This window comes from Pristiophorus japonicus, chromosome 8, assembly GCF_044704955.1.
Source record: "Pristiophorus japonicus isolate sPriJap1 chromosome 8, sPriJap1.hap1, whole genome shotgun sequence".
In the NCBI taxonomy this organism is placed as follows: domain Eukaryota; kingdom Metazoa; phylum Chordata; class Chondrichthyes; family Pristiophoridae; genus Pristiophorus; species Pristiophorus japonicus.
This window is the reverse complement of record NC_091984.1, coordinates 215,938,429-215,964,171: the sequence shown is the minus strand read 5'-3', so window position 1 is coordinate 215,964,171 and position 25,743 is coordinate 215,938,429. Positions and strand designations below refer to the sequence as shown.

Here is a 25,743-nt window from a genome sequence, read left to right as displayed (position 1 = left end):
TTTTTACAAGCTTGTAAACAGTTAAGTGTTTTGTTCATTTTCTATTGCTAGAACTTGTAGCCTGGCAATGATTTGTCAATCAGTCCAATCTGATAATCGTTTGTGAAGTTCCAGCTCTTCAGTTTTATCTGTTTGACTCTTTTAAAGGAATAAAAGTGATCTTTCATTCTTGACATGAAATATTAATTGAACATGGCAGTGGAGATCCATCTTTACTTAAAAGCCCTGGTGGCTAGGCATCAGGAGTGGCTCAAAGCGTAATATCTAATTAAACATCACATCCGGAAGATTAGGATGATACATGGCTGACATTTATCATTGTGCAGTTGTTTTTGTGGTGCTGTATGTTTTAGGGGGTCACTGAAGGGGCTGTATCTAATTTGCACAACAGTTATTGTACAGATTAGGGAAAGCAGCTCTAAGTTATCAATTAAACGCCTGTGAAATCAAATTAAATGTTTTTACAGCAATATCTTTCAGGTGAATTCCAGGACCTTGTTGCAGTCATTTTTTTACTGATAAACTAGAATTTAAAATCATCTCTTGGGTTAACATCTTATCCAAAGGATGACGCCCCTCATTCCTAGAGTGCCAGCCTAGGTTATGTGCTTGAGTCCTGGAGTGTGCTTTGAACTCTCAACCTTCTGAGCCAAGAGTGGATATAACTGAGCCACACTAACACACAAACCCAGCTTGGACTTGAGATGTATATTTCCCATTCCTCTGTAGTTTAAATTATTTAGCTAAATTTAATCTTAAAAAGGACAGATGATGAAGAAACAAGCACAATTTATCGTGCAGCTAACCATAACTCACTGGGTATTGTCGCTCGTAAGTTCTCAGTGAGCCTGTTCTTGGGATATATATTGTACTCTTCCCCTCTTCTTGTGTATCCTCTCGCTCTTTGTTGAGGATTCCTTTTGGAGCCCAGTTGAAATATAAGTCCCAGAATTATAATTAGATTTTGCAAACTCCTCAACTAAGTGGCAATTTATTGTAAAATACCAAGTGGATAAAACTTGGATACAGGTGTTCTTTCATTTCAGCAGATTTTTAAAAAACAATGTTTGGCCCTTAAATTACACATTGGATATGAGTCAAATGAAAGCTGAATTAATTGGTCTGAATTTCCCTCCTAATACATTAATGGAGACATTAACCTATTAACACTGTCAGAATAGCAAAGAAGAAATTTCATATGAATGCATGAAGTAATACATAATTTCAAAGCTTGTGACTCCATAAAGAGAGAAATATGGGCGGTGGGAATATTTACCTAAAAGTTACGTTCTTATAAAAAAATAATTTCAATGCTTTCAAAATTGTTCTAAAATGCACTTGGGCTGCTGTTTAAAAATAATGCCCCCCATTCACAACATTAAATTGCCCGGAGAAATGAGATTTTTATATTTCTAATGCTGGACCAATTATTGATTTATGGAGCCAATTGTTTTAAGATCAGTCACTGATTGCAAAAAATAATGCCTTGTTTAGAAAAGCTATATGTTTTTTTTACCCAAGTTGTTGATTAGAGGGTTTCCAATATGGTGGAACACTCTGAAGAGAAGTGGGAGCTGTGCAATGTATTGTGGGAAATACTAAACACCTTTGTGCCTTCAGAGCCACTAAAATTCAAACAAAAGCAATTTAAATTTAAATCTTGAATAGTTTTTTTTTCACTTGTGAGCTTGACCTTTGCAACTCATTTCTGTTTTTTCACTCGTCTGACTATAAGTGACATTCTCCAATTATGGTTAACGATTCTCTACCGAGGCTGATTAATCACCAGTATAATCTCACTGAAAGTGGAAGCAGGTCGGACTTGGATGCCAGTGTTGCTCACCGTTGTTAATGACACTGGTTAATGAATACAACTCGGTAGATGAAATACTAGCCATTAATGTAATCTTTGTGCCGGCATGAAATTCCACTGGAGCAACCCATTGACATTGTATGGAACTCCAAAGAACAAAACCAGTTGCAACCCACTTACATTTAGATAGTGTCCTTCATGTAGATGAACAATTCTGAGATCTTTACGATAATGAGAAGATGCAATCAATTCGGAAACACAGCAGATTAAGTTGGGGGATCTGAATGTGCATCAATGAGATATGTTTTTAAGGCTGTTTTGAAGGATCAGGCAGAGATAGCAAGGTCAGGTGATGTATAGAGAGTTCCAATGAGCAGGATCATAGTGACTGAAAGATTGTTTTCAGATAGAGGACGGAGTTGTGGGGAGAACAAGCAATGGATCGGAGTTGGAGGAGCAGTGTAAAAGTAGAGGAAGATTGATGAGAGAGAGTGGGATGAGACCCTGAGGGATTTGTAAAGTGAGACTTTGAAGTTTGTGTAGTGGGGATGTGGTGTAATGGACAGGGGGGTGTTGGGAATGTATCACTTTGTGCAAGAGGGTTTGAGCTGCACAGTTCTGGATTAACTGGAGATTGTGAAGGCCAAAGGAGGGGACTTGAGAAATCAACTCAAGTGAGGAACTCATGGCTTCGGGGTCCAGCAGCCGAATGAAAGAGACATGGGCTCAAGCAGGCAATGTGCCAGCGGTGGAGGAATGTTGTTTTGGCAAAACTACTGGATGGTGGGGTAAGGAGGACATCTTGGGGGTCAAGCAAAATGCTGAAGTTTCACAACGCCTAGTTCAGTCAGGCAGCGTGGCAGGCTGATAGCGCTGGAGCTCAGACATGTGGGTGCTGGCAGAAACCATAAAAAAAGAAAGACTTGCATTTATAGAGCGCCTTTCATGACCACCGGACATCTCAAAGCGCTTTACAGCCAATGAAGCACTTTTTGGAGTGTAGTCACTGTTGTAATGTGGGAAACGCAGCAGCCAACTTGCGGACAGCAAGCTCCCACAAACAGCAATGTGATAATGGCCAGATAATCTGTTTTTTTTGTTATGTTGATTGAGGGATAAATATTAGCCAGGACACCAGGGATAACTCCCCTGCTCTTCTTCAAAATAGTGCCATGGGATCTTTCACATCCATCTGAGAGGGCAGACGGGGCCTCGGTTTAACGTCTCATCGGAATGATGGTACCTCCGACAACGCAGCGCTCCGTCAGCACCGCACTGGAGTGTCAGCTTAGATAAAGAAGAGCTTTGATTTTGTCGACGTTTAGCATAAAGAAATGTTGGCTCATTCATTTTCTATTGTACACAATTCCAGAGAACCAAACTATTTTCATTGCATACAAATACAATGGATCTAAATCACTGGTATAACATTCCTGATGCAAGCATAACATGTGCTCCAATTATGAGTTTTAATGCTGAGCTCAGTACATGCAGTCAGCTGCTGCCAAATGTCACCAAGCACGTTTTCAAAAACCCTATTAATTATTATCTAATAAAATGCATGTTTCTGTGAATTGTTTTGTATTGGTTTTGTGCAGCTGGAGTTCCTGAATGCACAATTTAATGGGCTGTAATAAGAGTTTCAAGTAGTCTGTTTTATCTGCAATTTACAGAACCCTGATCCCGTCGGTACTTGCAAACTAGACGTTATTTGTCAGGACCAAGCTGTTTTTTTATTTTCATCTGAGTGTTGCAATTAATTGGTTTGATGAGCCCAGCCCACTTCAGTCAATTCTGTATTGTGTTCGAAGCCTGTATTCGGCCCTTCCCCAGTCAATTCATTTTTTGCAGACCGCTCCAGTTGATATTTTCCTGCGAACAGATGATCAGTTCCACCGCCCCACACCACATCGCCCCGCTCCCCCTCCCATCTCCTCATTCACTGGTGCAGATGGAAAATTGTTGAAAATCAAGGTGACTGGTTCATCGTTACGTAAACTGAGCAGCCTTCAAATAAAAAAAAACACCGATATCTGTTGAAAAGTGTGCTAAAGAACTTTGAAATAAAAACAGGAAATGCGGAAAATACTCAGCAGGTCAGGCAGCATCTGTGGAGAGAGAAACAGAGTTAATGTTTCAGGTCGATGACCTTTTGTCAGAACTGGAAAAACTTCGAGATGTTGTGGGTTTTAAGCAAGTGCAGGGGCAGGGAAAGGGAGGAGAGAAGGAAATAACAAAAGGGAAGCTCTGTGATAGGGTGGAAGGCTGGAATGATTAAATGATAAAGTATAATAGTACAAAGCAAAAGGAGATGGTAATGGGACAAGTAAAGAAACATAAATCTAGAAGTGTATCATGGCAGAATCATCAACAGCTGCCTTGTGAAAAAATTAGGTGCAGGATCTTTGGGAGGTTTGGGGATGAGTGGCAAAGAAAATTAGAGTGTTGACTTGTATTGTCTGGCCTCTTCCCATCTTTCTCAAATACATGCCAAGCTAGCTCGGGGAAGTGTCAGTGAGAGATATAAAGGTGTAATGCGCTTTTCAGTTCTAACTTATTGCAGTCAACGAACTGTGACACATTGGCATTGTAAAGCCTTATTACTTACTAAGTACTGGAATCTTGCCTATTTACATTTCACACTTGTAACTCGAAATTGATCTAAACTGTCATACTATTGTAAATATAAAAGGACTATTTTGTGAATGTCCTTTCTATGTCCTCTCCAGTGCCATATTGTTCAAATTCAGAATGTTGAAATGTGTGAAACTCAAATACTGTCCACTCCACGTGAATGGGGCAAGTCTTGCAGAAAGGGTTGTGTTCCCACCCAGTTTCATGAGATTTGAGGATTGTGAAGTGTATTAAAAATGCTTAAATATATTCTAAAAATGGAAACGCAGTTTTTAGAGTGGCAGTTATCATGAGCTGACCTTTCGGTTCCGACAGTTGCGGGACGGGAGAGTGGAGAGCACCAGTTCGGGCTGTCGCGGGAAGGGAGGGTGGAGAGCACCAGTTCGGGCTGTCGCGGGACGGGAGGGTGGAGAGCACCAGTTCAAACTGTCAAAGGAGCATCCAGTCGTGCCCCGGTAACTGCCCCCAAAGGAAGTGGAGTGTGGGAAATTGCACTCCGCTTCAATTGAGGGGTGGTAAGGCCAATTATGCAGCAGGATCAGGACTTCCACGCTGGGGGCTAAAATTCCCGGCCTCAGAAGGTTACCGCCCCCAAGATGGGAGCCTGTGCGGGGAGGCAAAGGGAAGTGGAGGGGAGACGGGGGGCGGGGGGGTGGAGGGGAGAGTGGTTGAGGTGGGGGGCAGGGGCCGGGAGGGGCCACATTGCAGCAGAGGTCTTGGGGGGGGGGGGGCGAAGTGTGTTGGAAGGGCGGGCCTGGGGGCTCTGTGCCTCGTTGCGGGGAGTGTTCGGAGTGGTGTGGACGGGTTGACTGCGCAATGGCGGTTGGTGGATGTGGTGTGGTTGGCGTCGCGGGGGCGTGGCTCTGGGGTGGCCGGAGCTGGGGACTCGACATCCGGGGGTGTTCGGCATTGGGAAGGATTCTGACGGGACGGGGCGGGTTGGCTGCGGGGTGAGTGTTCCCGGTGTTGGGTGGGTCCGGAGCCGGGGGGTGGCACGCTCTTGGGATGGGGGGGGTGGGCTATTTGGGGCTGGGATGGGGAGAGACTTCTTCACTCGGGAAGTTGTTGGCCTGTGGGGTTCCCTGCCGCGGAGAGTTGTTGATGCCAGTTCATTGGATGTGTTCGGGAGGGAGTTGGATATGGTCCTTGCGGCTGGGGGTATGAAGGGGGCGTGGTGATCAGCTATGGTCTTGTTGAATGGCGGTGCAGGCTCGAAGGGCCGAATGGCCTACTCCTGCACCTATTTTCTATGTTTCTATGACCTTCGATCCACCAATTCCAAAGTATAAGCTGCTCTCTGGTTTGGAATACTTAGTTGTCCCAGCAGGAGGAGGTCAGGTGAAGTCAACAGGACAGGAGAGGGATGGGCATAACTTGCATTTATATAGCGCCTTTGAAAACCACTGGACATCTCGCCTTACAGCCAATTAAGTAATTTTGGAGTGTAGTCACTGTTGTAATGTGGGAGTCGCGGCAGCCAATTAGTGCACAGCAAACTCCCACAAACAGCAATGTGATAATGACCAGATAATCTGTTTTTATTATGTTGATTGAGAGATAAATATTGGCCAGGACACTGGAGATAACTCCCCGACTCATCTTCAAAATTGTGCCACGGGATCTTTTACGTCTACCTGAGAGGGCAGACGGGGCCTCAGTTTGACGTCATATCCGAAAGACTGCACCTCCGACAGTGCAGCACTCCCTCAGCCAAGATTTATGTGCTCCAGTCGCTGGAGTGGGACTTGACCCCACAAACTTTCAACTCAGAGGCGAGGGTGCTACCCACTGAGCCACAGCTGACACAGCAGGGAGATAATACTGGAAAAGATCAGTACATTAAACATGCAGAGTATGTTGGAGAATATGACAGTAAAAAGGTATAATCGAAAACCTGTGCAATGAAACTATGCTGGGATATTTTAAATGGGTTTATAATTCTGTTAAAATAACAAAGAAATTGCAGATGAGTACATTAAGTATTCATATGCTCATATCCCACAATACAATTTCACCCATTAGTGTCTGAAAGAATGAATAAAGAAGATGTATTGATTTATCAGGTATTAATATTTACAAAGCAGTATGTTTTCCTGTAAACTGGTGGTATTGAAGGTACAACACGGTGCAAACTTTGATATTCCTTCAGACCCTGCTTTTTGAATGCAATACTCTTCTAATATCAGTGGGGTCATTGAATGCCAACCAAACAGAGCACCACACTGGTAAGAATAAGAATTGTAAAGAAAGTTCCCAATGGTAGTGGTACAATTTATAATGGGACTTCTCCAGTGAATTGATGACAGTAATCTCATCTCAAGAGGAACTCATCTCACGATTTACGATGATATTGGAACCCCGCGATTGAATTTACTGAGTTGTAATTCATTGAAATGTATTCCCTGCCCCCTCTACAATCATTTTAAAATGGCTTTCTTTCCCCCTCTCTTTATTTGCCTGCATAGACTGTTGATGGCGGCTTCAGCAGGGGTGGAGAGCAGGATGGGCTGGACCACAGGCTGTCCCACTGAGTTGCATCAGTATCAAACTGGAGCTGCAATTTACCAGTGATGGCTGACCATACCAATTTGAAATCTAGCAGCCCTGCTGGATATGTTTTTTTTTTAAATTAAATCCCAAATCTTTCAAATGGTATTAACTACTTTTTTGGAATTCCTCTGTAATTGAATATTAAAATATATGTTGCGTTTCTAATCTGCACTTGGTGTAAAGCACAGTTGTAAGTATAAGGGTTATTTTGTACAACAATGTGATTAACCCTAATCCTGTATTAACCTATTTGATCAAAGTGTAGTACAAAGGAAGCCTTTGTAATTGGGGCTAAGCACCTGCGGTCCTGAGATAATCCTCATGTATGACTGGCTTCCACACATTCTTAGATCGGGTGAATCTTTGTAAATAACTAATGTTGTAGGCATTTACGTTATCTCTGATTTGGGTCACTCTGACATTCTTTGAAGTCAATGGCGATACAGCTCCTTAATTAGTGTTAAGAGATCAGTTATTCTCTGCCCATTGCTGTCAGCTGCAGAATTTTCGAGATAAGACTATCAGCATTTCCTCCCATCCTGCTTTTCTTTAAATAAAGGCTTCAGTTCAAAGCCCAGGGAACTGGCTTTTCTCCGCGTGAGCAAGCTTCCTTAAAATTAATTTGTATTTATGAAACCAGATTGTGTGTGAGCACGAAGGTACACTGATGATATGCTGCAGTAAGACCTATTTCCTCTTCTTGTAAAGAATATCGTAAAGCAAATAAAGCATCAAAATCTGACCTTTATATATGTTTCATATGCATATTTAATGCAGGCCAAATAGACTATTTCTGTGTTGTAGATTCTCTGTAATTCAATTTGTACAAGAATCACGGCGCCCTTTCTACAGGAGAGATGTGCCATTGACTTGACTGCTGAGTACTTAGCTGAGATGCTGAACAAATTCACACCAACTCGTCAGCAACACAGCTTGTCTGCTCCCAGATACTCAGCTGGTCTGCTTTCGGAGATATTCCGTTTTTCCAAATTTGCACCATATGGGTACAGCAGGTTTCACGGAGATGCACATCAACCATGCAGCAGCAGAATTGCTTGTCTGTTTTACCTTGTGCGTAATGTATAATGTACAGATACCGTTGCTATCAGTGCTCTTTCTGCAAGACCTCAACAGTGGCTTCGTGTATAAAAATGAAAAATGCACTATTATTGACCACCTTATCACGGCTAAACTGATTGTATTTTCAACTCGTGGATTCAAGGATTCAATGTGCAATCAGCTATAGCATGTTCCGTGCTTGTACATAATTTGAATGTGTTATAGTTAGATTTTGATCAGACCAGCTGAATTGTGAACATGACACCTGATGTTGCACACTTAACCCTAGTTGAATCCCAGGTAACTTTTTGTTTAAAAAGTGAGATTTATCGAGCTTCTCCATGGAGCCTGGTACAGCCTCGAAGCATAGCTGGGGTTACCTAAACTGAGGCAATTCCCTGGGATGACTTTTATTTTCTTCTCACCTTTTGTGAAAAATGAGAGATACCTTGCAAAGCTGAAGAGGCCAATAGAGAGTAATTGGCATGTGATGTGGGACATGTAACATCACAATGGGTATTTGATGTTGGAGGTGCAAAATTACAGGAAATGATTTACATATTAACATTAAAACGCACAATAGGGAGATATATAAAACAGATTATAGGGATATATTTATACACTGGCTATGGAATTTCCTAGTAGGATGTAAGTTGTTAGTTCTCGAAACACATTTTTTGATGGCTCAATCCCATCTACTGATATTCCCATCACATCCCCCCAATCCTTTTCTCTCTCCAGTGAACATGTTGTATTTATGGCCATTCAATGTGTCGTGCATAAGCCACGTGTAGTTCTCTGCTTATCTGCACTAACGCAGTGCATCAAGTCCAGCCTAAACGCAAAGATACAAGTGAAGTTCATGTTTTAAAAAAGCGTCATTTAGTCTCTGGTTCAGAAAGTGTACAAACCATGTGAGGCGTAGTCTATAGGCCCCCTAACAGCAGCAACTCTGTTGGTCGGAGCATAAACCAGGAAATAGTGGGGGCTTGTAAAAAGGGAACAGCAATAATCATGGGTGATTTTAACCTCCAGATTGATTGGACAAATCAAATTGGGCAGGGTAGCCTTGAGGAGGAATTCATAGAGTGCGTAAGGGACAGGGTTCCTTGAACAGTACATAACGGAACCAACCAGGGGGCAGGCTATCTTAGATCTGGTCTTGTGTAATGAGACAGGATTAATAAACAATCTCCTAGTAAAGGATTCCCTCGGAATTAGTGATCATAGCATGATTGAATTTCAAATCCAGATGGAGGCTGAGAAAGTTAGACCTCTAACCAGCATACTAAGCTTAAATAAAGGAGACTATGAAGGTATGAGGGCAGAGTTGGGTAAGGTGGACTGTGGAAATAGATTAAAGTGTAGGACGGTTGATGAACAGTGGTGTACATTTAAGGAGATATTTTACAACTCTCCAGAAAAATATATTCCAGTGAGGAGGAAAGGGTGTAAGAGAAAAGATAGCCATCCGTGGCTAACTAAAGAAATAAAGGACGGTATCCAATTAAAAACAAGGGCATACAAAGTGGCCAAAACTAGTGGGAGGACAGAAGACTGGGTAGTTTTTAGAAGCCAGCAAAGAACAACTAAAAAAATGATTAAGAAAGGGAAGATAGACTATGAAAGTAAACTAGCAAAAATATTAAAACAGATAGCAAGAGTTTCTATAGGTATATAAAAAGGAAAAGGCTGGCTAAAGTAAATGTTGGTCCCTTAGAGGACGAGACCGGAGAATTAGTCATGGGGAACATGGAGATGGCAGAAACTCTGAACAAATATTTTGTATCAGTCTTTACGGTAGAGGGCACTAACAATAGTCCGACAGTGGATAGTCTAGGGCTATGGGGGGAGGAACTTAACATAATCACAATCACTAAGGAGGTGGTAAGATAATGGGACTAAAGGCAGATAAATCCCCTGGACCTGAGGCTTGCATCCTAGGGTCTTAAGACAAGTAGCGGCAGAGATTGTGGATGCATTGGTTGTAATTTACCAAAATTCCCTGGATTCTGGGGAGGTCCCAGCAGATTGGAAAACTGCAAATGTAACGCCACTATTTAAAAAAGGTGGCAGACAAAAAGTAGGAAACTATAGACCAGTTGGCCTAACATCTGTGGTTGGGAAAATGTTGGAGTCCATTATTAAAGAAGCAGTAGCAGGACATTTGTAAAAGCAAAATTCGGTCAGACAGAGTCCGCATGGATTTATGAAGGGGAAGTCATGTTTGACAAATTTGCTGGAGTTCTTTGAGGATGTAACGAACAGGGTGGATTTTGACATCCAGAAGGCATTTGGCAAGGTGCACAAGATAAAAGTTCACGGGGTTGGGGGTAATATATTAGCATGGATAGAGGATTGGCTAACTAACAGAGAACAGAGAGTTGGAATAAATAGTTCATTCTCTGGTTGGCAACCAGTAATTAGTGGGGTGCTGCAGGGATCAGTTCTGGGGCTCCAACTGTTTACAATCTATATAAACGACTTGGAAGAAGGGACTGAGTATAACATAGCCAAGTTTGCTGATGATACAAAGATGGGAGGAAAAGCAATGTGTGAGGAGGACACAAAAAATCTGCAAAAGGACATAAACAGGCTAAGTGAACGGGCAAAAATTTGGCAGATGGAGTATAATGTTGGAAAGTGTGAGGTCTTGCACTTTGGCAGAAAAAAAATCAAAGAGCAAGTTATTATTTAAATGGAGAATGATTGCAAAGTGCCGCAGTACAGCGGGACCTTGGGGTACTTGTACATGAAACACAAAAGGATAGTATGTAGGTACAGCAAGTGATCAGGAAGGCCAATGATATCTTGGCCTTTATTGCAAAGGGGATGGAGTATTATAGCAGGGAAGTCTTGCTACAGCTATTTAAGTTATTGGTGAGGCCACACCTGGAATACTGTGTGCAGTTTTGGTTTCTGTATTTACGAAAGGATATACTTGCTTTGGAGGCAGTTCAGAGAAGGTTCACTAGGTTGATTCCGGGGATGAGGAGGTTGACTTATGAGGAAAGGTTGAGTACGTTGGGCCTCTACTCATTGGAATTCAGAAAAATGAGAGGTGATCTTATCGAAACGCATACTATTATGAGGGGGCTTGACAAGGTGGATGCAGAGAGGATGTTTCCACTGATGGGGGAGACTAGAACTAGATGGCACGATCTTAGAATAAGGGGCCGTCCATTTAAAACAGAGATGAGGAGGAATTTCTTCTCTCAAAGGGTTGTGGATCTGTGGAATTCGCTGCCTCGGAGAGCTGTGGAAGCTGGGACATTGAATAAATTTAAGACCGATTTAAGACACAAATAGACAGTTTCTTAAATGATAAGGGGTTATGGGGAGCGGGTGGGGAAGTGGAGCTGAGCCCATGATCAGATCAGCCATGATATTAAATGATGGAGCAGGCTTGAGGGGCCGTATGGCCGACTCCCGCCCCTATTTCTTAGGTTCTTCTGAGATTCATTCTTCTTGTGTACAATGTCATTTGAACCCCTCCGTTAGATTAATGCTTTGCATCCAAACTCAATTTTAAAATAGAAAAAAGGGTTCTCCCTGGGTGGATGAAGGATTCATCACAGACAGCAATAAGATATATAATAAAGATTTTCATAAGCAGTGTGATCGTACAACTCGTTATATTGTCCTATGAGGAAAGATTATTGTTCTATAAGGAGAGATTGAGTAGACTTGGACTATATTCTCTTGAGTTTAGAAGAATGAGAGGTGATCTCATTCAAACATACACAATTCTTACAGGGCTTGACAGGGTAGACGCTGGAAGGATGCCCCTGGCTGGGGAGTCTAGAATCAGGGTCACAGTCTCAGAATAAGGGGTCGGCCATTTAGGACTAAGATGAGGAGAAATTTCTTCACCCAGAGGCTGGTAAAACTTTGGAATTCTCTATCCCAGAGGGCTGTGGAGGCACAGTTGTTGCGTATATTCAAGACAGAGACTGATAGATTTTTGGATATTAAGGGAAATGGGGATTGTGCAGGCAAGTCGAGTTGAGGTATAAGATCAGCTGTGATCTTATTGAATGGCAAAGCAGGCTCAAGGGGCCAAATGGCCAGCTCCTATTTCTTATGTTCTTATGCCAATGGAATATGCATGGACCTAATAGAAGTCTTTAAAATTATGAAAGGTTTTGATAGAGTGGATACAGAGAGAATGTTTCCACTTGTGGGGAGAGCATAACTAGAGGCCATCAATATAAGATAATCACCAAGAAATCCAATAGGGAAGTCAGAAGAAAATTCTTTACCCAGAGAGTGGTAAGAATGTGGAACTCGCTACCACAGGGAATAGTTGAAGCAAATAGTATAGAAGCATTTAATGGGAGGCTGGACAAGCATATGTGGGAGAAGGGAATAGAGGGTTATGCTGTGATAGATTTAGATGAGGAAAGACGGGAGGAGGCTCAAGTGGAGCATAAATGCCGGCATGGACTGGTTGGGCCGAATGACCTGTTTCTCTGTCGTATATCCTATGCAATCCTATCACATTACGGGACTGCCCAAAACATGTTCTGATTTTTTTTAAATTGGAAGAGTATAGCCCAATCATTGAATTAGTTGAGACTATCCGGTACTGTCTGTTGTTCTGATATCACTCCAGGTCATTTTTATTGCGTCTCTATTGGTAACTTCACAGAATTGTTAGAGATTCACAATCACCCAAAAACCACCCGTTTCATTCACATGGGATTTAGGAAGAGTGTGAAGATCTTCTGCTGGGGTCACGTAATGAAGAAACCATAACTGAAGTACTGGGGGGGAAGAAACAGGCTTGATGGGCTGAACTGTCTTTTCTTTCTGCGTTTTATGTATCCTTACCCATTTCAAGTGTATTATTCTTTGAAAATGCATGATATTATTGGAATTATGTGCCTATTCATTGCATTTTTGCAGTAAGCATATAAAGATTATTTTCTTTAAGAGCTTGATAATCATCGTTCTTGTTTTCATAAGCCACGAGGCATTGTAACAAATTTGTCAGATTCTTTGTATTGTTGGATTCTTCAAAGGGTAATCCCTGAGAATTTCATGCAGTGGCTTTAGCATATGAATATCCTCCATCACTGAACATCTGGAAAAAAGGATGATGTCTTTTGTTTTGCTTCAGATTGCTGAATATTGTACTACACTGTGCAGAACCACAAAGCACTTCTCATGCAAGCTGGTCTTGAAATAAATACCACATTTTTATTGTTTTCAGGTTGGTGTATTTTTTTAGCGTTTTGGGGAACATTAAAACATTTTTTTGTGGGGGTGGGGGGGGGGGTAAAGATCTTTGCAGTGCTGTCTTATTTAAAACTGTGTGTGTGTTGTGAATTTCTTATTTTGTTAATTGCTAAAACTTGCAGGATTTAATTTTCCCAGTTGTAACTTTCCGACACACTGAGAATTTGAAACGACCAAATCTAATTTCTTGGGGTTAAAACTATGATTAGAAAAGGCTAATTGAAGTAGATGAAAAACTAGAAAATATTGTGTAAGAATGGATTACAATATGACATTGTCTGGATTCATACAGGATATGTTAATGTGGCAATAGACCAGCAGAAAGCTGTGCAAACCATGCTGTATTGGAATGGACACATTATTATGCTGATATGTTAATACCAGCTCCTCTTATTCACTGCAGAGCAAGGATGTGCACAACTGTGGAACGTCCTTCATTTAAACTCAAGAGTAATCAGTGGAATAATCTAGAGATTCTGCACGCTTGAGTACTTGCCGTTTCAGATGGTCAATGAAAGAGATAATAGTATTAGCTGCCTGAGACTTTTTGCGAGCATGCATCCAGACTGTAGCTAATACACATGATTGCTGTTAAAGTGAAAAAACCACACTTCATTCAGTTGACATGAACTCATATTGAAATATCAATAACATGGGGACGATCCATTTGGTTTGGAGCTCAGCAGCTTATTTCCCCGCTCCCAATATCCTGTCGTGTGTTTTTATAAACAAAATTTGTAACTGATCTGGCAAGCTGTGATAACTGTCTGGTAAGCCCATGATATTTTAGCTGTACTTACCTAAGTGGATGTCGAAGCAAATCAGCACTGCCTTTCAACACGACCAGGCTCAGAGTGGTCACAAGAACGTGCCAGAGAATGAGAATGTTACGCTGGTGTAGTGGCAGCTTTTTGGGTTGAGCTTGCAGCGTTAGTAACGAATGTGCCAACATGCTTCTATGAAATTTCTCTGGCCACTATTTAAAAAAAGAAGGCATAAACCCATTAATTTGACATGGCACGAATATCTTTGTTATGAATATCGCACGGCGCAGTTTCGTCCCTTTTGTGAAAGAACATTTGACCAGGGTGGTCTTTGGGTTAAACATCTTTTGAGGCCCTCGCACTAGCACAGAGAAAAATGCAGTTCAGGGGTAATTTTCCAAGTAGGCATAGCAACGGGCAGCCTCCGCTGCCAGCACATATTCGAAAACTGTGGGCCCCTTGCCCATGACTCGGCAACGTTGCATGGTGCCAGGCAAATTTTCTAAATGCAAAATATTTAGGCTTTAAAATAACACCACCAATTTGCAAATAAAAACCTGTGGTGGGAGTGGTTCCACATTCCTGTCGAACTACATTACCCAGAGTGCTCCATGGCAAGACACAACACATGACAGCAGCTGGACAAGTACAGCAAGTTCTAGCTCTCCTGGAGAAGTTCTCTGTGTGATTCATCATGGAAGGTGTAGGTTTTACCCTCCTCTTAAGGAATGACAATACCAGAACATATTGTGACAACTAGGTAGAAAATGCATAAATAACGAGCATTTTAAGCCATGAAATAATATGTCTAAACATTTAATGTCTTTCGTATTTATGCTCTTCCTGAAACAGTGATGCTTCCAGTGAAACCTTTCTTGTCATGTTATTTCCCTCATGCTAATGTGGTCCTGACTTTATTTACCTCAACTAAGTCATCCATGCTTGGTCTCCAAGGTTGTGGCACTGTTGGCTACTTCCAAGGTCCATCTCTAACCTAGGTGGCGCTGTGGGCACCGACCTGAGGTGTTCATCATTTCAGGTCATTCTTTTATTTTAATTAAAAATTTCCAGTAGCTCAAAACTCATTTTAAATTTTTCAATGTGTCTCCTACCTAATGCCCATCCACTATTCTTGTTGCCACCACCACTATTATTTGACCCTTCCTCCATACATAAGAACATAAGAAATAGGAGCAGGAGTAGGCCATTTGACCCCTCGAGCCTGCTCCGCCATTTAATAAGATCATGGCTGATCTGATCATGGACTCAGCTCCACTTCCCTGCACGCTCCCCATAATCTTTACTCCCTTATCGCTCAAAAATTTGGCCATAGCTGCAGCTGCAGCCCACTTGGGGTTTTCTCCTCTTGGTCTGTTTCCCAGCACTGAGCTGAAAAACGAGACTTTTGTTTTTAAAGTGCTTCTTTAGCTCACAATTCTGCCAGACCCCAGGAGTGATCCTACTGCTGCCAATTCTAGGAGCCCACCCTCTAGTGCCGACAAAGACTAGGACTAATCCCCATTGCTGCCACAACCAAGGCACCCCACCCCACTACTGACATAGCCTGGGTCCCTCCACTCAGTGTTGCCAGATCCTCCCCAACCCATGCTGCACAGTGTCCCTTGTGCTGCAAAAACCACCGCACATCCACCAAAGTACCACAAACACCAGGACACCTACTCCAGTTCTGCCAAACCCCATGACTACCCCCCTCCACCCCCACTCATTGCTATTAAAGTTCAGGCTCCCCAGTCATACTAAACCCTATGAGCCCTTCAATGCTGCTAAGCACCAAGTAACAATCTTCAACATGGTAGCCTACCATGTTGTGTTAAAAAGAATGAGATACAAATTGAGCACATGGGTAAAGGAATAGCTTCCAACTCACCATAAACCATGTCACGGGAAAACTATTGGTGTGTTATACAGATATGTAATACGTGCTCATAGATCTCTGGTGGCACTAGCTAGGGTGAGTCAGAGCATTTGCTATTTATAGCAATAGGCTTGTTTATGCCATGTAGGGGATTACATTTGGGCCACTGATTTAGAAAAAGAGACTAACAGTTAGGCACAGCCAAGAGGTTTTGCTGATATTTTCTGATGCAGGGCCCAATGATCTATTTTTTAAGTTTACTTGCTCCAAAATTCCCTCCCTAAACCTCTCCGTCTCTCTAACTTCTCCCTCCTGCTTTAAGACGCTCCTTAAAATCTACCTCTTGGATCAAGCTGTCCACCCTGGCCCGGTATCAAATTGTGTTTGATAATGCTCCTGTCAAGCACCTGGGGATGTTTGGTCCTCTAATCTGAGGAAGGACGTTCTTGCTATTGAGGGAGTACAGTGAAGGTTCACCAGATTGATTTCTGGAATGGCAGGACTGACATATGACGAGAGACTGGATCGGGGCACTGGAGTTTAGAAGAATGAGAGGGGATCTCAAAGAAACATATAAAATTCTGACAGGATTGGACAGGTTAGAGGCAGGAAGAATTTTCCCATTGCTGGGGAGTTCCAGAACCAGGGGTCACAGTCCAAGAATAAGGGGTAAGCCATTTAGGACCGAGCTGAGGAGAAAGGTCTTCACTCAGAGTGGAATTCTCTACCGCAGAAAGTTGTTGAGGCCAGTTCGTTAAGATATATTCAAAAGGGAGTTAGATATGGCCCTTACGGCCAAAGAGATCAAGGGGTATGGAGAGAAAGCAGGAAAGGGGTACTGAGGTTGAATGATCAGCCATGATCATATTGAATGGTGGTGCAGGCTCGAAGGGCCGAATGGCCTGCTCCTGCACCTAATTTCTATGTTTCAATGTTTCCTATGTTAAAAGTATTATATAAATGCAAGTTGTTGTTGTTGATCGGAATGAAACTCTGAATCATACTTTGACATTATTGAAGCTTGAACATAGGTAGCATTAGCATTACAGCAATGCCTACACTTCAAAAGTACTTCATTGGCTGGAAAGTGCTTTGAGACATCCGGCGGTCATGAAAGGTGCGATATAAATGCAAGTCTTTCTTTCTTTTTAGTGTTCAGCTATGTTGCATATGGGAGAAAATATAAATGAGGGTTGGTTGGCAAAATTTTCAATAAATGCAAAATGCCTAGAAGTTAACATATTGATTCTTGCTGTGTTTGGAGAAACAGCAACAGGGAGGAGATGCTTCCCTCTAGGGAAGATAAATAATATCTGCACATCAGCAGCCAGCTTCAGCGAATATAACCTACCTCTCCAACAAAAGGAAGGGGAAGGCACCTTGGAGAAAAGGCAACGTCTTCAGCAAAGGAAATAAATGATCTTGACTTCAATACACTGGAGCATAGAGATGACACGTCCAGGGGAGAAAGAGGCAAAGAGACAGATGGAAACTCTGTCAGTGCAAGTTAGCCCTCACTGCAGCCTGGCTGTTGTCCAGATTGTAATCAATTAATGCCAATTGTGAAGGGAAAGTTTCTGCTGTGAACTTGCGCCTATTGGGAGCTGAATTAAGACTGTCCAAATTCATTTCACTTCGGAAAAATTACCATTCCGGTCATCAAAGAGAAAGGGTACTTTCAACTTATCTGCTAGATTTCAAGCTTGGGTCCCAGAGGTGAAAGGTCAGAGTTCTAACAGACTGTCACCTGGTCCCCACTGAATATTTTTAGTTAATTCTGAAGTCTATTCTGCAGCGAACTGAACATGGACCCTGATGGAGAGAGTAATATATATACAATTCAAGAATGTCAGTGTAGTAGGCTCAAAGTTTAGAAAAACATGACGCAAACAAATTTGAGATTGGCACCAGTCTTGTGTATATATAGGGAATGCAAAATAATATAAATTCATCTGACATACTCAATTTAAAAGAAAATGTAAATTTTGTTTGCAATTACCTCTGACCTTCCAAAAAAGTCTTTGTCTTTGAATAAAAGTATTGGTGACCCTCAAAGACGGGATTTGACCTATGACCTTTGTAGATGAGATCCAAAGTCGATGACAGAACAGACAATCCGTCAAATTAGAGAGAATAGTTAAATGGGAACATCATGCAGACACCTAAGATCGAAGGAGAGACACCGACCCTTTTGTTGCCCTAAGGTAGGTAAATCAAACAGATTACTAATTTCTTGACATTTCCCATTTAAGGATTTTTCTCCAAACTGAATCGGACTTAAAATGCTATCTACAGCCAGTCTCCTCCACAAATGTTTAACTTTTGGGATGATGGAGGAATTTTCATTTCATCACATACTGTGTTAGCAGATTCTCTCGTGCCAGAATGTTGAATTTTCTGACAGTAATAGCGATTGGAAATAGCCCTGGGACTGGAACTTAAACACATAGAGAATGTATGGTAATGTGTAATTTTGAAATATAGTGTTACAGGTATTATGCTCAGAGGCACATGTTGTGCTGGCCTGAGTTTACACTACCCAACAGATTTCAAATTCCTTTCTCTTCCATTCTTTGGATGAAATGAGTCGAGTCTGAGACCCATGAATATCACAATTTACACTTGTTTTCAAATCATAAATTCCTGATTGTACTGCCCATTTTATTTTCTAATGGATTGACAAGTTACAGCAATACAAATTCGATTTAAAAAAAAAGTGTGGCATAAGGAATGATGTGTAGCACATTGGAAGGGTCGAATTACGATACCTCTCCATTTTATCTGCAAAGAAAATATATATATTTTGCTTTTGTGTTTGTTGCGAACTTGGTTGTTGCTGAGCGGTCCATGTAAATTTGGGAAAGTACGGCTTAGAAAATGCTAGAAACAGCAGTCCCCTGTTGTACATCACGGTCTGCTAATATTCACACGTCAAGAGCTCAGGTTGCAGAGTGCTTCCAACCTGTACAGCAGCCCCACCTATAGGATCCTTCTGTAAGTTTGAGAAATTCTCCAGAACAACAAACCTTTTGAATATCTTGCTTAAAATACAACATTAAGTGGACTATCTGTTTTTGCAGTGTGAACCCTGCGAGTTGAGTGAAAAATCTGCAAATACAACATAAAAGTGAACAGAAATTCCACCTTTCTTGCATTCCAATATTGGCGAGGTCGTTCTTTAAATCCAGAGCTCAAAAATGCTTGTTGCCAACATTATATTGCATTGGTGATTTTTTTTCTCAATGACTGTAGTCAAGGATTGAACAGAACACCATGTTCACAATTCAACACATTCCATCCTTGCTACAATCTATTGAGAACAGAGAACACTGCAATTTTGATAATGAAACTGAGTGTAAACATTCTTGGTTTTAAATCCTTAGACATTAATAAGGGATGCGTTAAGCCTTGAATTTATAACATCTGCCAAGAGTAGTTTAAGTACTTGTGGTAAACTTCGAAGATATGAGCAATTTTTTTTGATAATATAGATTTCATCGGGTGTACTCGCTCTCTCCTTCCCCTGTCGTTTATCTCGCTTTGGACAGAAACCGGAACTAGATGAATTCAGGCAGTCAACGTGCTTTCAGCATGTAACATGGCGATTACTAAAGATGTTACACTCTCGGTCCTTCTGGTTAACCAGTCCAAGTCTTTGCTAACTCATAGTTGTAACTACCGAAAAAGCAGTGAGTAAGTCAAGCTTTCACACACTCGCCCGCTTAGTATGATTGATATGCAGTTGTGAATGTAAGTAATACACTAGACTTTAATAGTAGGTTGTTTCTTTGATTCATGCAACTTATCGAAGGTTTGTTCTATTAACAGCAACTACAGTTCGCCTCACTGTCCTGGATTTGGAGGCAAAAAATTGGGCAAGGGATCATGGTCCTGATTGCTATCCAGTGACAACATCAGTTGAGCGTTTATACCAAAATGCACTGCAAATTCTTATTTGGACATAACTATTTTCACTTTACTACCTTCAGAAAAAAACTACCATCCTTAGTGACTTGGGTTTTACAAGTTTTTATGCTAAGTTTTTTTCTCCTTCATTTTGTCACCTCTGGTGAAGGCATTGATTTTTCCTGGGATATGGTTCTTTGGGCCTTGGCAGCATTTGGTCCTTCAAGTGTGAGCATTGACGCGAGTGCCAGCAAGCATTTGTGCCCATGGAGCAATCACAACCAAGCTCAGTTCTGTCCTCAATGGACATCTGGTGAAAAAGACCAGATTGGACTTAATTATGGTGCTCCCAAAATCAAATATCAGAACTCGCTGGAGAGTGATCTGGAATAGGAACCGTGACTACATTTTCATCTCTTAGCTCAAATGTGTAGCCCCCAACACAAGCTCAGCTACCTTAGCACAGACACCCTCAGGACCTGACCGGTGCCGGAACAGAGAATCTTCCGAACCACGGGAGGTGACACCGAGCCTTGTCATACCATCCGGCTCAGGCTGCGAAACTCGGGCCTCGCTCTTTATCTCCACAGCAATGAACAATGAGAGCCAGTAAGCGCGGGAAACCGGGACGCCACCCACACAAAGCGGCAGTTGCACACTGATCACTGAGAGCCAGGCAGCGTGGGGAACCGACGCCGAAGCCGAACTACGGATGTTTCCAGCCCAGAGAGTCCCGGACCAGAGAGGTCCAACCTGTACACTACGATGTATATTTACTAACTAAGCCATTGTGGGAGCAGATTTTATAATTTCTACAATTGTATGAAACTGTCACATTTGTAGATGGAGCAGAATGATTCCTCTTTGGACTGTGAGTTTTACTACGGACTAAGTGTTAGCAAGCTATTTGAGTGTGGCATCATAGCCAACACATCACAACTGTACAATGAGTGTCATTGAGCTATTTTATCATAAGAACATCAGAAGCAAACCCAACCTTGTCTACAACTAGATGTCGGGTTAGGATTGAAATTGGCTTGGTTGCAATGCCTCCACATTCAAACAGCAAGATTGCCTGGATTTTTTTTTTAAAGAGTGGGAAGACTGGGTGTATTTTCATTTTTTCAAAATACTAGTATAACCAGAATTACTTATTTTCCAGTTCATCTCATATTTGAGCTCGCCATTAACAGTGTCTTTGCTTCTCGGTTACTGAACAAAATGTCATGTAATTAAAGATTGTAACTTGAAAATCTTAAACAGCGAAGACCGATGTATGAACTAAACAATTACTAACACACTGATCTTCCAATCTAGCCTGATATGTGCATCCCTATGGATGACTGACTCTCAGAAATTGCTAAAATCAATTGGAGATTGCTCCGTAGAATACTGCAGTCAAACCTGACGACTTGCAATTTTTCAAAGATGCACAAAGAAAATCACTAGCATTTATCTACTTGACTTCTGCTATGTTTGTACAACTTCATGATTTATTTACCTTTATTACTTTTACCAACAACACTCTCCCTTGGTTTCCTAATGTTGGGACGGAGCTGAGTATTTAATGAAACAATCTCCGTTGTAATAAATGGAGAATAAACCACATATTGCAATCTTTCGGTGCAAAGCTTTACCTTAAAAAAAAATTCAGGCTCTTGCATCATGTTTCCTACATTACAACAGTGACTGCACTCCAAAAGTACTTCATTGACTGTAAAGCGCTTTGAAACATCCAGTGGTCATGAAAGACGATGTATCAATCCAAGTATTTCCTTCTTTCCTTCTTTCTTAAGAATTTAAAGAAAACAGTTTACCCATTGAAATAACTGATTTAATTTTCAAGTGATTTTACTCCCCAATTGTTCTCATTGTTAACTTGAATGATGCTGGTTAGATCTGAAAACCAAAACTGTGAGGAAGTACAAATACAGAAAACTGAAAAACCATCTGATAACCAAAGCTTTATGCAAGTGAACGATTACTGCAAGTAAATGTCTTCAATTAAGTGTGTTATGTTTATAGAGGAAACGATGGGAATGATGAAGTGGGGGCTACAGTACTCTTAGTCACCATTTTGAAAGAGCAAGGTTCTCCCCCTAGTTTGGCGTTCCGTTCTTGCTTCATTCGGAAGCCTGTCTATGGTCCTCTTAATATTGGCTGATGGGAGGCCTACAAGAATGAGTAAAGGTGACTTTTCAGTAGCACCATACGAAGCATGTTGCTAAAGCTGGAGAAGTGGCTATATCTTCTCGGGGCATGTTTATGTAGTAGGATCTTGCTTTAACAGCACTGTGTCAAGTCTGAGTTGCTTTATGCCAGCATTCCACCCATTACTCTGCTTCCTTCAAATCACCGCAAGAGGAAATGGTGCTTTCTCCCAGTGTGTAATGCATTTAATAGTGGCCTGGGGTGTTTTGTACAAATATGCTAATGTTGCTCTGATTATTGTCTCAGTAAAAACTAGGGTAGATTATTGTTGTTTGGTGGCATACTTTAAAAAAAAATCTAAGCTAAGGACAGAGCATGTAATTGTGCAAGGCCCTCAGTTCTACGACAAAACCTTGAGTTCCTGTGCTTGCCAGAGTAGAATTTGTTTTTGTGAGGTATCACTCCCAATTAACAAAACAAGTTATTTCCCTCTATCCCTGGGTTTCAATGTGTCATTCATGATTGTGAAGGGTAGGTATTTCATTCCTAGGCCTTTGCCTTGTTCCCTAAGTCTTTGCCAATGCTGGGCTGAAGCTAGCTTCCAGAAGATGTATGTGAATGGTTGAAGGATAGTTCATTTTCTGATTTTCCCTCTCTTTGTGAGGAAGAAACTGGCATTTTCCCATTGCTTCCACATGGTGACGTTGCTGAGATTGGGAACTTAGCCTGTGAAGTATTGTGAGCACAAATCAACACTAGACTCCTTCATATAATTGCACGCGACTACACCAATATCCTCCACCAGCATCATTTTAAAATAAAGTTGCAATGTTCCTGTAATGGTCTCATAATTCATTGCAAATCAATATCAAAAAGTACACCAGTAGTTGGTATCCATAGTGACGACCACATAAAATGGGCATAAAAGATTATATATTGTCAAAACAAAATCCTTGGAGTGACTTCAAAGCAATTATCTAATCCCAGAGTTCAGATGACAGCTTTAAGTAACACAAGCTTAGTTTTTATGGTTGATGATGTCATCCAAACACCTTTATTAAATTATTGTATCGTAATCACTCCCAGGAATCTATTGTTCTATCAGGAAGCGATGTTGTATGTATATATTGTCCAGCAAAATCTATAAGTATCATTTCAATGTAGTTGAGATGTCTTCATTGTTTTATCTTGTTGTCTCAGTGTGTCCATTTGTTTCACAATGTCCTGTTGTCATGTATCTTGAAAGAAATGTTAGTATTCATTACTAGTGGCATCCACACAGCATGGCAAATCCTGAGTGGGGAAAACTGAGGGAAAAAGGGCTTTCCCCACGGTGTTCTGCAGTTGTGAATTTATTAAAAATGAATCTTGAAAGATATTTTATAAAGGAATAAGTATGCACCATTAATAATACGAACAACGTCAATAAAGTTCCACTTTAACTGGTCAGTGCAGAGGGATTTTGCCACGGGTAATTTTGGTATCTTTCCAAGAACTGAATTTACCGACAAAACTTGCCAAATTATTGAGACTGCTCTTTTAAAAGCATTTGGTCTTACTAATACTTTTTAAGATAATAATTGGCGTGATACTTTTTAACACAAAAGCAAAATACTGCGGATGCTGGAAATCTGAAATAAAAACAGAAAATGCTGTAAATACTCAGCGGGTCAGGCAACATCTGTGGAGAGAGAAAAACAGAGTTAACGTTTCAGGTCGATGACGGGTCATTACAGCCTTGGTCCAAACATGGACAAAAGAGCTAAATTCCAGAGATGAGGTGAGAGTGACTGCCCTTGACATCAAGGCAAATTTTGGCCGAACCCGAGTAAAATTGAAATCAATGGGAATCGGGGGGGAAACTTTCCACTGGCTGGAGTCATACCTAGCACAAAGGAAGATGGTTGTGGTTGTTGGAAGTCAATCATCACAGCCCCAGGAATCGCTGCAGGAGTTCCTCAGGGCAGTGTCCTAGGCCCAACCATCTTCAGCTGCTTCATCAATGACATTCCCTCCATCATAAGGTCAGAAGTGGGAATGTTCACTGATGATTGCACAGTGTTAAGTTCCATTCGTAACTCCTCAGATAATAGAGCAGTCCATACCCGCCTGCAGCAAGACCTGGACAACATTCAGGCTTGAGCTGATAGGTGGCGCAAATATTACTTGCCTCTTAAGTGCCAGGCAATGACTAACTCCAACAAGTAAGAGTCTAACCACCTCACCTTGATATTCAACGGCATTACCATTGCCGAATCCCCCACCATCAACATCTTGGGAGTCACCATTGACCAGAAACTTAACTGGACCAACCACATAAATACTATGGCAACAAGAGCGGGTCAGAGGCTGGGTATTCTGCAGTGAGTGTCTCACCTCTTGACTCCCCAAAGCCTTTCCACCATCTACAAGGCACAAGTTAGGAGTGTGATGGAATTCACTCCACTTGTTTGGATGAATGCAGCTCCAACAACACTCAGGAAGCTTGACACCATCCAGGACAAAGTAGCCCGCTTGATTGGCACTGCCTCAAACATTCACTCGCTCTACCACCGGCGCACTGTAGCTGTATTGTGTACTATCTATAAGATGCACTGCAGCAATTCGCCACGGCTTCTTCGGCAGCACTTCCCAAACCCGTGACCGCTACCACCTAGAAGGACAAGGGCAGCAGGCGCATGGGAACACCACCACCTGCAAGTTCCCCTCCAAGTTACACATCATCCTGACTTGGATATATATCGCCGTTCCTTCATCGTCGCTGGGTCAACATCCTGGAACTCCCTCTCTAACAGCACTGTGGGAGTACCTTCACCACAAATAATGCAGCAGTTCAAGAAGGTGGCTCATCACCACCTTCTCAAGGGCAGTTACGGATGGGTAATAAATGCTGGCCTTGCCAGCGACACTCACATCCCGGAAAGAATTTTAAAAAAATCCTTCATCAGAACTATAAAGCGTTAGAGATGTAAGCGGTATTTAAGCAAGTGTAGGGGCAGGGAATGGAGGAAAGAACAAAAGGGAAGTTCTGCGATAGGCTGGAAGGTAGAAGCGATTAAGAGACAAAAGGGATGATGGTGCAAGGCAAGAGTAGATGGTAATGGGGCAAGTTAAGAACCAAAAGATGAATCTAGATAGGGTGGAAATGGAAATGGCAGAATCATCAATAGCCATGGGAAAGAGAAACAAAAGGAAAAAAATAAATAAAATGGGGGCAAAGGTTATGGTCTGAAACTGTTGAATTCAGGTTGAGTCCAGAAGGCTGTAAAGTGCCTAAACAGAAGATGAGGTGCTGTTCCTCAAGTTTGCGTTGATCTTCATTGGAATAGTGTAGGAGGCCGAGGACAGAGAGATCAGAGTGGGAGTGGAGCGGGGAATTAAAGTGACAGGCGACCGGAAGCTCTGGGTCACACTAACAGACTGAATGGAGGTGTTCAGCAAAGTGGTCACCCAATCTGCATTTGGTCTCCACAGTGTAGAGGAGACTAAATTGTGAACAGAGAATACAGTGTACTAAATTGAAAGAAGTACAACTAAATTGATGTTTCACCTGGAAAGGCGTGTTTGGGGCCCTGGACAGTGGGAAGGAAGGAGATAAAAGGGCAGGTGTTGTATCGCCTGCTCTTGCACGGGAAGGTGCCATGGGAAGGGGAGGGGGCGCTGGGGGTAATTGAGGAGTGGACCAGGGTGTTGTGGAGAGAGCGGCCCCTTTGGAATGCTGGGAGAGGAGGGAAAATGTGATTGGTGGT

The 25,743-nt window shown here is 41.9% G+C and overlaps 1 protein-coding gene across 1 annotated transcript in view; it reads left to right on the top strand.

The window, feature by feature from the left end:
• The window catches only part of ttc28 (tetratricopeptide repeat domain 28), an 842,907-nt gene that overhangs the window by 216,901 nt on the left and 600,263 nt on the right, over nt 1-25,743 (top strand). The window lies entirely within an intron of this gene.